The 18097-nt window shown below is 47.4% G+C and overlaps 1 protein-coding gene across 5 annotated transcripts in view; it reads left to right on the top strand.

Annotated features, from left to right (window-relative positions):
• Positions 1-18097, top strand: part of LOC108161857 (protein abrupt) — a 76195-nt gene that overhangs the window by 51015 nt on the left and 7083 nt on the right. The gene's annotated exons all lie outside the window — the stretch shown is intronic.

The raw sequence follows: 18097 nt of genomic DNA, 5'->3' as shown, positions 1-18097 counted from the left end.
GCCCTATTCCTCTGCCTATATCGATATCCCGTTGAAGAAATATGCGCGAAGCACGTGTCGCATTAGGCCGGGACATTCGAACAGGGTGTGTGATTATAAACCTATTCCGATGTGGGGGATAAGTGTACACAACCGCCCATTCACGTATGTGCGAATGTTCTACATAACGGACAACAAAAAATGATTATTGCTATTACCGGAATAGCAATAGTATTGCTATTGACAGAACTATGGGCAGGGCCTGTTACTGTTATTGTGATTATGATTACCATTCGATGGGAAGGCGTTACAAATATGGATCCGCAGAGCTGTTGTTTGTGTTGCTTAAGCACATGACAGGCACTTTGTCCAGCCTCGCAAATGTCGCATTTATCGAGCATTAAAAAGATAATAGCCTCGGACTCTGGCCAGTTCCGTCCTGGAAGCCGGGAAGCCCGGTCTCCCGTTTAATATTCAGCGCACATAGATCATTGCAACAAATGTTGGCCGGCACTTGGTCAGTTTAGTCAGACAGCTGCTCGGAGAGAGGAGAGTCCTGGGCTCGGAGAAATCAAATTTAATAAAGCATAAACATTCAATAAGCTTCGCTTCGGTCAGGCACGACTCTACCTCGCTGTCTCTGTCTCTGGACCAAAGTCATTTGAAATTCCGAGCAGCGGTAACGGCCAACCGGCTGGACTCTTGGCCATTTGGAAATCCGAATCGAAAATATTAACGGGCCCGAGCAAAAAGGATAAACTTTTGCGCAATGATAAAAATGATAAGTTTTTTTTTCGACTCTCCTTCGGTATGTCCACCCACACACAAAGGGCAAAAAAAAGGGGGCGACACACCCACACATGGACATGGAACATGGACATACATATTTAGATTTTATTTCGTTTTATTGCTTTTTTGTGCATTCGATTTATTTGGAAGGCGGCAGGCCTGGCCGGGCCGGGCCTGGCATTTGGCAATGGCCGAAAACGGACTTGGAAATTGCGCACATGTGTGCGCAAGGACTCGAGAGTCCACCCCCACCAGAGTCCCACATCCCGTAATATGAGTTGGGTTTGCATTTTAATATATTTACTTCTCGCATGCCCCCCCATCGGCCCTCCGCCCCCCTCAAATGTCACACACTCTCACAATCAGATGGAACGACAGGAGGGGCAAAAACTACAAAAGACGGAAAAAGTTTACTTTGCAAAAATCCATTGCAGAAACATTTATAAAGTGGCTCCAGACCAGGCCCAGAACTTGGACCGAAAACGTCTTTTGGCATGGAAAAAGGACTAGAATAACAAGGGAGAAATGTAGGAGAGGCGAACGGGGCTGGACCCTTCCTAGGGGGCGTCTTCGCTCAGGACATTTTAAAATGAAAATGATAGCAAAGAAGACAAAAAAGAGTAGGAGCGAGAGAGAGAGAGAGAAAGAACGGACAAAGGACAAGGGACAGAGGGACAGGGGGACAGGGGGACAGCTAACGTGGCCCCAGGCTGGCGGCGTGGCGTCGCCGTCAGGTGGGAGTGGATTGGAGGCGGCCCAAACATTGACAGCAAATAAATGGCAGCCAAAATAATAACAGCAAAGGGGGTGGGCGGGCGGAAAGCGCACTTCAAATCGGTAAGAAGAAAGGATAAGAACTACCAAGGGTGATCCTTTCTGTGGCCTGATATGAGGCTTGTCCTGTCCGCTAGCTGCTTGCCAAGCGCATACTGACTGATAGTCAAAGGGAAGTCGGAAGACGGCATTTCTGGCAGGACTTGCAGCGCCCTTAGGTGCGAAACGCGCGGCTGCAGTTGGCGCCGCCAGGCGTGGGCGAAGAGAAAGCAAACAAAAAGTAAGAGAGGGGGGAGGGGCAAAAGAAATCATTGACATATGAGGCCAGTTGCTAGCTTCTTGGCCAAAAGCAAATGCAAAAGTTTGAGGGACAGCGGAAGCCGGCGACGGGGCAGGGCAGGGCAGGGACCCGTCTTGGCTGGACCGACTGGCGCTGTCGCTGGGCATTTGGCGTTGGGGCTAATGCGCAAAGTTTCTTGCCATCTGGTCCAGACACACACGAGTACGACGAGGAGAGGAGAGGAGTGGCGAGGGGGGGGGGGTGGTGGTGCACCCATATGTGGCCAGAAATGCATTTCGCCGCCGCCGCATTTCTTTCTCTGTTGATTTATTCGAAAAATATTATTTATTTGGGCAAACTGATTTAATCTTTTGACTGCATTTGTCGTGACTTGCATTGATAGAGGGCAAATAAATTGATTTACTTGGGCAGGGAAAAGGGCCAGCCAAAGACGTGTATGTGCTTCAACCCTATCCCAATTAAAATTTTCCCTGTCCTGTCCTGCCCTGCCCACAAAGGGGTTTACACATCTCTTCCACCCTCCTGGCAGTTCACAGATGATTTAAGTCCGTGGCAATAGAGACATTTAATGACGTACGCGCCCAAAAAGCTGTTAGGCCTTCGGGCTCTGAGCCTGCTGCTCCTGGGGCTTCTTTGGCCCTGCGAGAAACATTATTTCTCAAGCCAAACAAAACGCACCCATCCCGAAGGGTGGGGGGGTTGAAGTAAGCAAAGGAAGCAAAGGACCAAGGTGCGTGTGTAGTCGTCCTGGCTCTCTATTTGTTGGCGTGTTTGCATTTAATAAATTCGATTAACAACGGAATAAATACGCTTAAATGCGGAAAAATAATGAAAACTAACGAAAAGCGTTTTGCCTTTGCCTTTGCCTTCGGTTCTGCCTTTGCCTTTGTCGGACACCGTCGCCTGGGCGCCGCTTTCATTCCATCCGGCATTCAATCATTCCATTCAGTTATTCATTTTACGAGCTGTGTTATTATTGTAAATATGTATGGCGTACGAGTGCCTGTTGTTGCTGTAACAAATACAAATACATTACGTGAATAAACGCACCCATTATTTCATTTCATCAAGAACCATTAACGCCAACACGCCGTCCCCCCCTCCCCCCCTTAGAGTCTTATGTGTGTGTGTGGGGGGGGGGTCCACGCCTAGGGCTCCCCGCTCGCAGGCTCCTCCATACAGCTGCTGCAAATGAGCGAAGGACATGAAAATGTTCAAGTAGATATACGAACACGGACACAAAACTTTTCCGTCCGGGGATAATGAGTAAAATGATTGGAAATACATTTGCAGTGCGTGCGTCTGTCGCATGTATCTGTATCTTTGCTCTGTTCAGCCCAAGACATGGTTATGTCATCTAAAGAGGAGCTTGGAGCTTGGAAGGAGCTTCTTGAGAGGCTAGTGGCTTTAAACCGAGAGTTTTGCCTACTCTTCTTTGCCTGCACTGCAAAAATTTATGGCAGATAATTTTCAGATTTATATATTTGCTGTGAAATCCTTTGGCCGGCCCCCATGGCACGCCCAAAAACTAAACAAAACAAAAATTGTTATCAAATTAATTTCAAAAACTCCATCTGCTGCACGCCACAGCCTATATGCATATATGGTACATATTGGAGGGGGCAGGGGGGGGGGGGGAGGGGCAAAGTGGCAAAAGTGCCAGAACCGGAGACATTTTGGCCACACACCCCACAGGGGGAGAATGGAATTGGGGGATGGACCGAAAACGAAACCGAAACTAAAAACTTTTGAGTTAAATTCCCGCTCTAATGTTTATGTAGATGAGGGATTATGTCATTGTGCGCACAGACCCACACACACACGAGAAGATCCCCAAAAACCCAAAGGACAACGGACAGGCAGGGTCCTGGACGGGGGTATCCTCCCCCCCCCCCACACTTGCAACACTTGAAAATTCTAATTTTCTGCTTAAACTTCAAATGAAATTGTTTTGCACACAGTTTTTCGGGAATAGAAAATGGAAAAAAACATTATTATTATGTATGTATGAATGTCTATCCCCGTCTCTCTCGCTCTCTCTCTCTCTAAATCCATGTATCTCCCTCTTGGAAGGAGTGCCTTGGAGTGGGGGACTGGACAAGTGTTTGCCATAGAAAATACATTAAATTTAAACAAAATTCTATGTAGTTGTTGTTCTACTTGAGCTTAAGCCCACACACACACACACACACACAAGCAAGGGACGGGTGGTTGAGGGTGGCGGGGGGGGGGGGGGGAGAACAGGGACAAATGCAAAAGTTTTGCTCGAAACTATTTGGCGTTGGCTGGTGGTGGAATTGGGTTTGTTCTCGTCTATAGTGAAGGGGAGGGGGAGAGGATGTTTCGGTTCGGTTTTTGGGGTCTGGACTTTTGGGTCTGGCTCTCGTTCTGGGCGGCCCTTTTTGCCACGTTGTATTTTAAATTCAAGTGGTCGTATATAGCAACAAAGCATCCATCTATAGAGACGCACTCACACAGCAACACTTACACACACACACACACACTTGTGTGATTGTGTGCTTGTATGCTTAAGGATTTCGTTTACCGAATCCGAATCCGTTTCAAATGCGAATTTATTTCTAACGAAAATATTACAAAAGTCAAAGACACAACTCTCTCTCTCTTCCACCCTTCCTGCTGCCACCGCCCCTCCCGCCCCCGAAGTAAACCAAACCTTACCTCACGAAAAAGGTCATTTTTGGGCATAGAATTTACATAAATCCATATGGATGCTGGGCCATGTCCATGTGTGTGTGACGACTAATACACTGAGAGAAAGAAAAGGAATATATTTAGTCCTGGAATGAGGGATGGGCTGTGCCAAGAGTGGAAGGAGTTGTAAAATTAGCAGGAGTTGGAATAAAGATTTCATCCTCATCCTCATCGGCAACAACGAATAGCTTGCTCTCCTCGTACACAACTTCAGCTATTGTTTCCATGGAGTTAGGATTGTTCTTTGTTTAGAATATTCAAAATTATAACATATTTTCCAGATTTTTCGCTGATAAAAATACCCTCTAAAAAAGCCTCCCAAAGCCGGCTAAACTTGTTGCTAAATCTTCTTGGTGTTTCTCTCAGTGCAGCCGAGTCCATTTGAAGTGCTTCGCCTTCTTCGCTGGTGGCTTCGTGGCCGGCTTCGGGTTTCGGTTTCCACTGCAATCTGTCGGCATTTTTCGCTTATCACCAGCGCCGGGGCGACTTCGGGTTTCGTTCTTCTATTGATAGCCTGGAACAGGAGGTGATGTGGGGGGCGGGGCAGGGGGTTTTTTGGGTTAGGGGTTTCCATGTGTGTGTGCGTGCGGTTTTACAAACGGAAGACGAAGGTCCTTCGCCTGGCACTCGGCCTTTTTCCATTTGACCCCTCGCCCCCCGCCCTTGCGCATCCATCTCCGTCCGTCTCTCTATCCAGCATCTTCAAGTTTCCTTTTGTCGAGAGGTCTGCTCTCTGTCGCTCTCTCCGCCTTTCTCCGCCTCCCGGCCCTGTCTCTGACGCATTGATATCCCTTTTAATGGATGAATTATTGCCGCACATGCGAAAGTAGTTGCTGGCCCGTGCCCCGTGCCACCTCCTGCTCGACTAAAGGGAGGTTTCCACTCAGCGGAGACGCTATCCTTTCGACCCACCCACGCACACACACATCCGCAGAAAGACAGAGCATTTGTTTGCATTTCATTTCCTTCAGATCTTTCGAGTCGAGTCGAGTCGAGTCGAGTCCTTCGCATCCCAATGGGTGGGGCCAGACCCCGGCCGCTGCCGCTGCCACTGGCGCTGCCTCTGCCGCTGCCTAGGTTGACATGCCGCTTGAGGTCAGTTAATTAAGGGTGCTCGCATATGGCATCCCCTCCACCCACTGCCACGTGTTCATGCCCCAACCCCCGAATAGGGGTAGAGAGCGAGAGAGAGCGCATAACTCTTTTACCCCATGATATATCACAATTTCGGATGTGCGGGAATGCGCCAAATATCCATAATAATTGAAGGATATTACATCAATAAACCACCAGCCAGCCAGCCAGCCAGCCCTCCATTGACCAGGCCACAATTGGGAGCTATGGGGTTGGGGGTAAGGTCTGCATTTTAATATTTCCAAGTATCCACCAACACATGAGCATATTCGCATATAATTTAGGCATTGACAGCCGCCCACCTACAACGAGGTTAAATGTGCGTTTGTGTGTGTGTGAGTGTGTGGGGGGTGGAGGGGTACACTGGAGAGCAGGTCAGGGTGCCAGCTGGGGGCAGTCAGGGTGTCAGTCAGGCGGCCATTCGAGCGCCAACAGCCGACGCCATAAACTAAATTTATTGCAAATATTTCCTCAGCAATGAGCAATTTGTGCGATCGAAACCCTCCCCTCCCCCCCCTTTCCGAATGGGTGGGGAGCCCGGGAGTTTGGGGCATGATATAAGGGGGAGGGAGTTCGTTATGCCGTCGAACGTGTCGATGATGTATTTGCCATGCCTTGCCTTCCCCACACACACACACACAGTCTTTCAATGTCCAGCACTGACCCAATTTGGGGCCAAGAGGAAACATTTGACTTCCTTTTCTACAGATATATCTGCATCGGCATCTCTTGAAGTTACCAGAAGTTGTAGATAAGAAAAATATGATAACTAGGAGATATAGGTAGGGCTAAACAGCTTGCCTTTTCCTATCAATGAAAACCATACAGAACAAGCCCCACGTACAACCCTGCATGAATCCACAGTATTTACATAATCACAGCTATACTCATGCCTCTCTAATGCTTTCGATAATAACGAATCCTTTCTTCAGTCCGATTCAGATCATTCCGAATCACTCAAAGCCCAGAAAATCCAATAGAGAGTGAGCGAGAAAGAAAAAACGAAATTTTTCGGCACTGCCAGGCGACCGAAGCGAATACCGAATCGATTGGGTTGCCCGTTCATTTATGGCTTTCATTTGGACCCACTTGGATATTGAATTCATCAAAGATCCCTCCCCTCCCCCCATTCCCCTGTATCCCAATGCTCCCCTGGAAAGCAAATATTCACATACATATTTCAGCACTGCCATGGAGGGATTTATTTGATTTAAACTCTTCGTCAAGCGGCTTCAATCGTTCTCGCTAAACTCCACCTAAATTTCCAACATATTCTATCTATGAAAATTCAGAACCCAAAAACACAAAGACTTTTTGTTAGTTTCTGTGTGTGTTTTTTGTTCGAGAAATTACACGCAAAAACGCAAGAGAGAGAGAGAGACAGAGAGAGAGAGAGAGAGAAATGAAATTACTCATACGCCCAGTGCCACAATCCAACACACAGACACATTTAGAGAGGGAAAGAAAGAGATATGGGGGCTAGAAAGAGAGGGCCAGAGAGGCCGACAAAATGGTTGGCCAACGACAACTAAACAACAACAACAACAACAACAACAGGCGAACGAACGACTAAAAACAGCAATAACAAACATGAATTTTAACAAAATACAATTTCAATACAATTCAAACTTTCTAACACAGACATAGACACACACACACACACACAAAGGCACAGAAGAGGAGCAAACCAAGCGTGTCAGAGAGGGATAGAGAGATAAAGTAGAGGCAGCCACCGCCCCCCCCCCCTTTTAACCGCAGCGCCAGCGCCCATGCCCAGGCCTTCGTCCATCATCCACAACCCACTACCCCTTTCAAAACCCCCCCCCACCAACCATGAACCCCAGCCGAACCGTGCGAATATGAAACTAAAACTTCCTCTACTCATTTCCTGTCCAGGTCCGGGAGTCCCGTTCCCCAATCCGGCCACCGCATCGCCTGCTGCTGATGGTCGAGGGGCAGGACTGGGCGTAGAGGGGGGGGCATGGCAAAAACTATCTCGCCCGACTGTCTCGCCAGTTTTCAGTTGCGTTCTAAATTCATACATTCATTACCATCGCATTTCATTCACACCCAACGCCCGACCCATCAGCCCAACCGTCCTCTCATCACCCCCAGACCAAGCCCCAACCCCCCAGCCCCCCAACCCCCATCCGCAATGAAGTTAAATACAATCGTTGGTCCGTAAACAAAGCAAGGCCCACTGTGTGGAGGAGCGGCTGGGTGGGGGGCATGGGGGGGTGGGGGGGATGGGAGAGTAGTTCGCTGCTCATAAAGTAATAAATTGTACCGTAAATAGTGCGGCGCAAGTGTTCGATGGAAGGATGGATGGAGAGATGGATAGATAGATGGATGGTTGAATGGTTGAATGGTTGAATGGTTGGATGGATGGATGGTTGGATGGATAGCAGGAAGGGACTGTCGACAGAAGGATGCCAGGATGCCATGAGAGCGGAGCGGAACGAAGGAACTCCTCCTGACTGAAGCAATTCATCTCAACTCTTGAGCTGTTCCCCTTTTCTGTTTGCAGAGCAGCTGGACTCGACCGCAAAAGGAAACTCGGAACTATTTCTGCACTGAAAAATCAATTGATTTTAATAGTTTAGAGATATCAAACAGAACTATCCAAGGGATAGGTGCTATCCGTATAGGAATGGATTTCAACCGGCTTTCTTGTAGTGTAAACCCCTGGCGATGCTTCCACCATTCCATATGAAGATTAGCTCCCCCTCAGCTCCTTGGAAATCCTAAGATCATATCAAGCCTTGCGCCAAAGAAATGCTGAAACGCCGGCTATTGAAAGGAGCTTCCTGCCAGCCCCCACCCACTCTCCACACCTACGAGTATCAGCCAAGAAAATCCCCGAAAACCCTTCTCTCTCTCTCGCTCGCCTTCGAAGCAGCAAAAAAGTACCCATCCCTTTGGCCAGACACGATTCCTAATCCCCGGCAACGTTAACCACATACGACCACATCGTTCATCATTGGCCCTGTGCGTGTGTGCTGACACTGCCCCAGAGGGGGGTGGTGGGGAGGGTATATGTGTGTGTGAGAGTGTGTGTGAGGCTGGGGTGACTATTGGCATCAGGCTGCAGCCTGTACTAATGAATTACGCAATCTAAAACTATGTACATTTAATTCAAATTCACAAAACTGTACGCCAAACTAACCGAAACGAATGCCATATACGGACGGATACGGTCACACACACACACACACACACACACACACACACACACACAGAGAGAGAGGCAGGCACATATGTATGCGGACAGGACACACACGGCCACGACCATAAACCCACCCGACAAACTTTTTTGCTGCCTCTGCCAGCGTCGCTGCCCACTGCGCTGGGATGATGCTGCTGTATATTTTGGAATAATTCAAAGCGAATACATTTCGGGGGTTTCCCCGCTGCGCCCCCTCCACCATCAAAAACCTCGCCCAAAAACTCGAACATCCATCTTCTCTCCAACCCCATCGGCAGCCGGCTCTCAGGCAGCGGCCTAAGCATCGCCCATCGCCCATCGCCCATTGCCCCATTGCCATTCCATTACCGACACCATTGGCGTCAACGTCAGCATCCATCGCACATGTCCTTGCAATTGTTCTTGCCCACAGTGTCCTCCCCCCTGCCCCCCTGCTGACCCTTCTCTACCTCTCTCTCTCTCTGGAACACTCTCCAACTCTGTGATGCTCCCCTTGTCGCTCCACCATCTGGGGCAAACACGAGAACGAAAGCGTGCGCAAAAAGCAACAACAGAAATAGGATGAAGGACTTGTCTCGTTTCGGTGGTCGCAGCATTTGATACACTTTCAAAGAGCACACAAGGACTGAGATGAGTAACGGCCATACATAGGCCACTCTAGCTTTCGTTTGAGCCAGGAGGCAGGCAACGAATGAGATAATTTATATGGTATTTGGTAGATAATATATAGGAGCAGGAGGAGTCCTATAGGAGGACTTTTATCGAATTTTAAAGCATTACTTATAAAGAATAGAAGCAGAAAAGTGGTTCTCTTAAGTCTGGTCTTATGAGCAATTCTTGCTATGACGATATATGTAGGTAGATATGGTAATATATAGCTATTCGAGGGCAGATCCCATTCATAAGCTTCAAAGTTCAATCGTTCTTTAAAACTATAGGTCTATAGGACGATGCAAAATAAGAATTCAATCTGAAAAACTCGATGACTATTCGACATACTTCGGCCTTGCCATGTTCGATGATTATAAGCACAAGTACTAAGGTACTTTCTTTGGCCCCTTTCAAATAATACCTTCCTCTGTAAAGGGTATAACAACGGCAATAGAATGGAGAAGAGCAACAGCAGAGGCAACGGCAACAGCAACACCAACAAGCAGTTATATTCCCATATAATATTCGTACACACTTTGCAAACATGTTTGTCGATGATGTATTATACAAAATGCCCATAAAAAGGCCCGCATGAGCGAGACGGCGCGACAGGACCCATGAACAGACACACACACACACACACCCAAAAAAAAAGGGAAAGGGAAGAAAGCTGTGTGTGTCTCTCTATGGCATGTGTGTGTGTGTGTGCTAGAATGAGAGAATCCGATGGCGTAATCATCGTTTGTCTCTCTATGCTGCCTCGCTCTCTATTTGTGTGTGTGTGTGTGTGTGTGTGTGTGTGCGAGGGCCACTAAATCGAAATGCCAAAATGCCCATTTCTATTCCAGAGTTGGGCCCCGCATAAGCGATACAGACATTTCGTTTTTTGGGGGGTAATACATCAAACTAGCCGCATCAATAGCACGCACACACAAACACGGATACATACACACGTATAGAAGGGTCTGTGTGTGTGTGTTGCAACATCGAGGACAACGAAAAACAATAGCCAAAGTTAATAAGTGTGTGTGCTCGAGAGAGTATATGGAAAAAGAGTAAAATACTTCATGCAGAACCGAGCCAAAAAACCGAATCGAATAGAACAGAACAGAGCAGAGAAGAGGAGGAGCAAAACAGAAGACGACAGCAGACAACACGAAGAGGAGTAGGAGTAGGGGGGGAGGGGCACACAAAAAGTTCTTGCCACCAAAAGTAAAGGAGATAATCTTGGCCAGGAGACGAAGAGCGAACTGCTTGCCAAGAGCCAACAACAACCAAGACCCCAACCGATGCCCAAGCCTCTTCGTCGGCAAGGGGCACCTCCTGAACTCCGTTCTAATGACCGCCAAGATAGAATGACATTTGGGGCTGTCAGCTTTCATTGTTGGTCCGTTCTTGTATTGTGTTTGCATGTGTGTGCGAGAACGTGTGTGTGTGTGTGTGTCTGAGGGAATGGAGTGAAGAAAACTTTAAGTACACAGTGCCCAAGGAGTCGGGTTTTAAACCGGGCAAATGGACAGTGGTTCGAGGTGGGCAACATTTTGTCGAAGGGTTAAAGTAGTTTCAGGTTTATGGCCCTTGAAAGATAAGCCCAACAGGGAGTTAACTAACTAGGAAGGCTATGCAAACTGAGTTAAGGATATTGAGATATACTCCTCCTTAATGTTGGACAGTGTGATGGGAAATTAGGAAAGCAATTGGATATATCTGAAGCTCCCAAATCCTTAGGGAAATATAGCGAATATTCTTTTGAAAATTGACAAACATTTAAGATTATTAAACATTATTTAAGATCTAATAAGAGTTAGGCTTTACCTTCCTAACGAAGGGCCTTTCGTATGTATATTTTTCAAAGATATAATACATCCAATTCCAAGGGATTCCATAGTTCGAGTAATAGTTTCTTCACCATCTTCTTAGTCTGAAATCTGACCTCCACTGTGGCATAACTGAGGTTCTCCTTAAACCTAAAATGTGGGGTGTAACCATTTCCTTGGCTTTCCGCACCACTGTGCCCCGTTGCGGGCCCCTTGTGCCCATGGGGAAGATGGCAAAAGGCTACATTTCGGCAATAAGACGCCTTCGGTCCAGGCACAATCACCACGAAACCAAGCAGCACAGGCCCAGGGACACCAAAGGCCCAGCCGCCAGACCCCAGACCCCAGACCCCAACTCAGACGCAGACAGTGGCTGTGGCGGAGGTGGAGGACTGAGGGCTGAGGGCAGAAGCAACTGCGGTCCAAGTACGTGAAAATTGATAGATGAGTTATGGGTGAGGCTGTGGGGGAGAGAAGAAGGCGAAGGGTTCACATGCATATGTCCTTACACGCACACACACAGGGCCAGAGCGAGAGAGAGAGAGACAGCTCTCCCACCCCCCTCTACCCACAAGTGTAGTTGATTCTGTCTGTCTGTATGTATGTGTGCTCGTGTGTGTTTGTATGTCCTGCAGTTAAGTTTAGCAAGTGGCAATGAGTCCGAAGACGTTCTTCTTCCAACGTCCGTCCACAGCTGTCTGTCTGTGTGTGGGTGTTTGCTGTCTGACTGTGTGTGTGTGTGTGTCTTGGGTTCATGTGTGTGTGTGTGTGTGTGTGGTGAGGAGGGCAAAGCATTTTTCAACGTTTGCCTTGGCAGCCGGGGGCATTAAAAGTTTTCGTATTTATTTTGTAGTCGGTTAACAATATTCCTTTTCTGTGCCCCCCCCACCACCCACCACCCACCACCCACCTAACCCTGTCCGTTCTGGTCCCACGACCCACTCATGGCGCACACACACACACACCGACACCGACACGTAAGAGTTGTGTAATTGTATGCGTGCGTTTTGTTTGCGGACGTGGTCGTGGATGTCTTGGACGTCTTGCGGCACAAACACACACACATGTGGCAGAGATAGATAATACATACATACATATGTACGAGTACATGGACTTGGAGGATGCTTGGATGGGTGTGTGTGTGTGTGTGTGTGCGTGAGTGCGGGTCGAGCTGAAAACTTTTATGTGTAATACATCAATTGCAAAAAGATAGCCAAATGCTGTTAACTTTATATACAACTCATACATACATGCATGCCTTTCTCTCTCTCTCCCTCTCTTACACTGTATGTGTGTGTGTGTTTGTGTGGGTGTACACTTGGCCAAGGACCCGGAGTTACTTACGCCCGGCCAAACTCCTCATGTGGCGCAAGTAAAAGATACATTTATTATGTGCGAAGAGCGATGAACACAAGCGATTTATCCTTTTTAACTTTTCTCTCTCTCTCTCTCTTCGCTTCTCTCTCTGCTTTCCACTATCTTTGTGCATGTGTGTGTGTGTGTGTGTCCCGACTGGACCACCCACATCTGGGGCCGTGACTAATTTATGGCCTCCAACCAGCAGCTCTCCAAGAGCGGCCTTTCCACCCATCGTTTAAGCCCAGGCTAATTTCGATTTTTGGTTGCAAGTGCCCGCAAAAGTAGGCAACACTTTTTGTGCTCGCACACTAGGGCCTCCGACAGTCGCGGGCAGCATATTAGCAGGGCTTGCAACAATTAAAAATGTGTTAAAAGTACATTAGGAATGGCAATTGTACCACCGAGGAGGACATTTTAATATGGTTTCTGAATACACGGAGTGCTTACCTGCCGGCTAGGTCCTTCGGGGTAGCGGGATATCCTGTGCCTCAGTGCCGTACAATATCTTCTTAGAGTACTGGAGAGAGAGATTCCAAGAGATCTTTTAGTCAAAAAAGGATTCAATTCAGCGAGAATCCGTATCGGAACAACTGCCAGATGATTGCCTTGTCTAAATAATACCTTAAAGTATCTTAAACATAATCGGATACAAATATGTGTACCCCCCCCCCTGTCCAACCCCTGCCCACCATTGACCGCTGGAGTCCATATGTTGTTAGAGATTAGATATGTCAGAAATCCTTTCAATCGCTCAACGTTCTGTACATATTAAAAACACGTTCGAGAGATGCCAAAAGTTTTCTCATTTCAAAAGTTAAAAAAACAACAAACAAAACAAACAAACAGCATTATCGTTGCGGGGCCATCATCAACATTCGTCACAGGCCAACGAGCTGGACCCAGGGCCCAGGAGCCAGGTCCTAAACCTGGTCCGACATCTGCGTCCCCACATACCCCTCCCCATTCCCCTGTCTGTGTACACAGAAAAAAAGTTGTGCTCGATCTTGGCATGTGTCCGCCTTGAATATGCATTTGGCGGCACTTACAGTTTTCGGCGAGGGGGGGCGGTGGGTCGATGTCGCACTCGATGTCGATGTCGATGTCAATGCTGATGTCGGTAGTGCCGGGTAGTAGTCCGCCTTCGACTGCCAGTTCATATATCACTCGGTGTCGCCCCACACAGCCCCCTCCGTCGTCACACATGTGCTCAACGGCAATTTCGCTTTCAATTTCAAATGCTATCTATGAGGGAATGCGAATGCGAATCCGAGATGCGAAGACGCCCACACAAAGCCCCAAGAAAAGAAAAGCAAGCAAGTGGAAAAGAAAAGAAAAGAAAAGAAAAAAGAAACGAGAACAAGCAAACTTGTTTGCAAAGTTTAAACAACATTTCGTTTGGCTTTTGCCAGGCCGTACGTGGCCGGGCCCCTCGCCCCCTCCCCACCCCCACTCCCACCCCAGCACGAAAAAGGACAAAACTTTGCCATTTTTTTGGCAAACTGTTTTGGTGGCTTTTACTTATAAGATAAACAAATGCAGAGATGGATTGTCCTGACATCTGGCCAGCGTCTCGAATCTAAAGTGGGTTTTCCAGCGATAAATCTTAGCCCATACCCCGATCCTGAAAAGCTAATTAACTGCGGCCCCCAGCCCCGACCCCAGGGCTGCGTATCTAATGAATTCGGTCAACGATTTTTACGACACTCTCATATGAAATCGAGGAACGGCTGGGACGCACGGGCCGGACGGAGTAATTCACTTTATCCATAATTCAATCACAACTATTTCGCGGGCCAGAGAGATCGTAAAACTGCAGAGACCCAGCGAGACCCAGAAACCCTGCCTGCAGGACGCCGCCAATTGGCTGGGATTAATTTTTGTGGCTGTCCGATGCTCGAGAAGTACACTGAGAGGAAAGGCTAGCAAGAACAAGCGAAAATGTTGTACTAGAAGGAAGATCTGAAATGCCAAGGACCTATAATCTATTCTATTCCGAAAAGTAAGAATACAATTATGGAAAAATCCTAACATTTCTTTGGGAGGATATCTGCCTTTATAGGAATCAACTGCCACATAGAGACATCTCTTTCTACAGCCCTACAGCTTTCCCCTCATAGTTTTTGCCTCCAGTCCTCAAGATTTCCTCCCTCTCTGAGGACTAATTCCTGGTGTTCCCTCTCTCTGGACTACTTCCTGATTTTCCCCCAGTGTATGCGAGATTTCGCATCTATTTACCCGTTTTATTGCAAAAATTCGTTGATAAACTTGCGCGCAAATAAAACGGACCATAAAAATTAATAAAAACCCAATGTCCGGCCGAGGCCTTATAGTTTTATTATCGGCCAAAAGATGTCCGATTTGGCCTCTCAAAAATTCAAAAGCAACCAAAATTTTGTGCTGAGTGAGCAGTGCTCGTAAAAGCCGGACTCTAGCCACCCCCCCTTGAAAAATAACCATTTTCCCCCGCAAACAAGAAAAAAACTTATTAAGTAATAAATTCCAATAAGAACAAAGGCCCTGCCGCCTCTCCCCGACAAAATTACAAGAGAAAATATGCATAACAGCAATAACAATAGCAATAATAATAATAAGCGAGGTGATAACGATCGCAAGACATCGGGAAATGACCGTTAAACACACCTACGACGCACCCTCCTTTCGGGGGGTGCAACCCTTTGACCCCACGGACAGAGACAAAGCGCCTTTGAAGAGATATATGTATGTTTGCATATCGAGGCCCTGCCAGAGCCAGAGCCAGAGCCAGAGCCATAATAATATCAATGGGCCAGGCCCATTGACGGGAGTGATTTATATAGAAAAATTCATTATTTGCCGGCACCCCAGCCCCCTCCCCTTCGAGTATATCCTGGGCATCGGGAGAGTTCATTTACGAAATGCAAAACGAGTCCAGTCCGGGCTGGGGGACGGACTGCTTCGATATAATGGCCCCTTGGCGCGAAAGGAAATGTTACCCGAGACGCTTTATCTTTAATAAAGCTAATTCCTATTGCCGCTAACAGGCCAGCGACATGCGAGTCCGCAACGCGGATTGGGTTTGGAATCGCAGCCAGACCAGACCACACCAGACCGTGGTCCTTTCTGCTCTGCTCCCCGAGACTGATTGCCGTCGCGCTCCGATTGAATGCTCCGCTCCGCTCAGGTAATTGATGTGGGTGCGGAGGTGCAGATATAAGGATATACGGATGTCAGTCGATGGCTGGAACGTCTTGCATAACCCAAAGGTGAATTGGCACAGAAAACTCCCTCGCATGCGTCCATAATTGATGGGCCAGTGGCAGTGCCTCACCAAGCCCACGTCTTGAAACGGGGGGCATGTGTACAACACACCCAGGAATATCTGGAGACTAGCTGATTATGAAATAAAAGGCAATTTTCTAACCAAGAATTAGCTAAAGAAATGGTTTCATAATACCATTTTTTTGTATGCACTTTCCACGTTTAGAAAATTAGGCTGTAGGCCTGGAAGAGTAGATCATTTTCTCTTGCTGGAATTTCGGAATATACCACCAAAATCTTTTTAAAAAATTCAAAAACCGCGACTTGGTGACTGCATACTTTTATAATTTTCACACGGCATCTGCAACGCGTTTGTCTTTCAAAATTGATGGATTAAAAACATAATTGTACCAACTTTCCTAGGATAGAGTATGGATAGAGTGGATATATCTGCAGATTCTTTTGTTCTTTCTGTGAAAAATTGTTCTTTCCACCAAACCCCTCTCAGCTTGGGTTTCATTTTCTTTGTGATTTCCAAAAATAGTTCATATGGTGCATAATTATTTGCAAAATTGGTTTATGCATTTTATATCTCATTAATTATGCACAGCCACAGATGACGAGGGGAGAGGGGCAACCAGAGCGGTGGAGACGCACCAAAATGGTTACGAAATTACGCACAGACCAACGCACACGGCCACCTCGAGCCCCAGTCCGAGGAGATCCTGCAAAGCCCTTTCCCGTGTCCCCCCGTGTGTGTGTGGAGAACGCATCGCATCTTTCGAGAAGCAGCCATACAAAAAATGCACTTGCTAAGGGGGAAATCTTACGCCTGATTTGATCCGGGGCCATACACACACACACACACACACACAAAGACACAATGTCCTCGGCAGCGGTTGTCCCTGTTGTTCTTGTGGCTGTCATTTGCAGGCAGGCAGGCAGGACCTTAGACACGAGACACACACACACTCGGATACTCGGTTACTCGGTTTGCATCCTTTCGGTTTCCTCAAATGTGACAAATTCGAGATGTGCTTGGCTAGTCAAAGGAGATCGCCAGGCCAGCCCAGAACTGGCTGCGTCTGGCCTGTCCTGTCCTGTCCTGTCCCGTCCTGAATGGGTCCCGTTCTAGCCCTACTACTGTCCTGTGCTGTCGTATCCTGTCACATCCACTGCACTTGAGTTTCGGCCAATCGACGAGGACCTCAGGATGCTCACTGAAGAAACATCTAACTATATCCGAGACCCCGTGCGAAAGACAGAGCCGGCTATACACATGGCAATGGATGGACAGGACACAGTAGAGGCGGAGGGAGGGACGGCCCTATTGCATATTGTATTTTCAATTTTATTCGATTGCATTTTATTGTATTTTTCACTTGATATATATTTATGCATCGGAATTGTTTGGTTTGCCTTCTCCCTTGAGTTGTCACGCACAAAGCCAGAACTAAATTGTTTAATTTGATTTCAGTTTTTGGGGTCGCCTTGCGTCATGCATGACCCGCACCCATAAACACCCATGGACAACGAACACCCCGCCTATGCAAATCTCTGGCCATCCAACAAAATGACTCAATATTTTTGGGGCCGCAGGGGCTGTGCCTTGGTCTAGGTCCTGGGCCTTGGCAATTTTCTATACATTAAATTGCGTTTTATTTTTCAATATTTATTATTATCGAATATTGAAACGGAATCAGAATGGAAATGGAAGTTGAAATGTGAGCGTGGAGTGCGAGTGCCACAGTGCAGAAGATGGATCTGCTTTCGAGGCCAGGTGTGTTCATGCACGCCACATGGCTATACTATACAGACACCAGCCGCATATAGAATATATAGAATATGGAATATAGTCCCGTCCAAACCGGCAATGGTTCTGTGGCACGCGATACGCCAGGCCCTTCCTCCACTCCTTGCCATGCATCCAATAGTCCACCAATCCATAAATCCACCCTTTCTGCATGGATTCTACTTTTGCGGCGCATTAATACTCGTACAGTGCGTTTCAGCGGCATAGGTTAGATACAAATTTTAGGATTAAGCGATCGCAGCTTAAGCTTCTTGAATTTTGAATTTTTTTTAGGGGTGATATCGAATAAAATTAGGTTATTAGGGGGCAAATCCCCTGCACACTCG

The sequence above is a fragment of the Drosophila miranda genome, chromosome 4 (assembly GCF_003369915.1).
Source record: "Drosophila miranda strain MSH22 chromosome 4, D.miranda_PacBio2.1, whole genome shotgun sequence".
Lineage (NCBI taxonomy): Eukaryota > Metazoa > Arthropoda > Insecta > Diptera > Drosophilidae > Drosophila > Drosophila miranda.
This window is presented reverse-complemented; position numbering and strand designations above follow the sequence as displayed.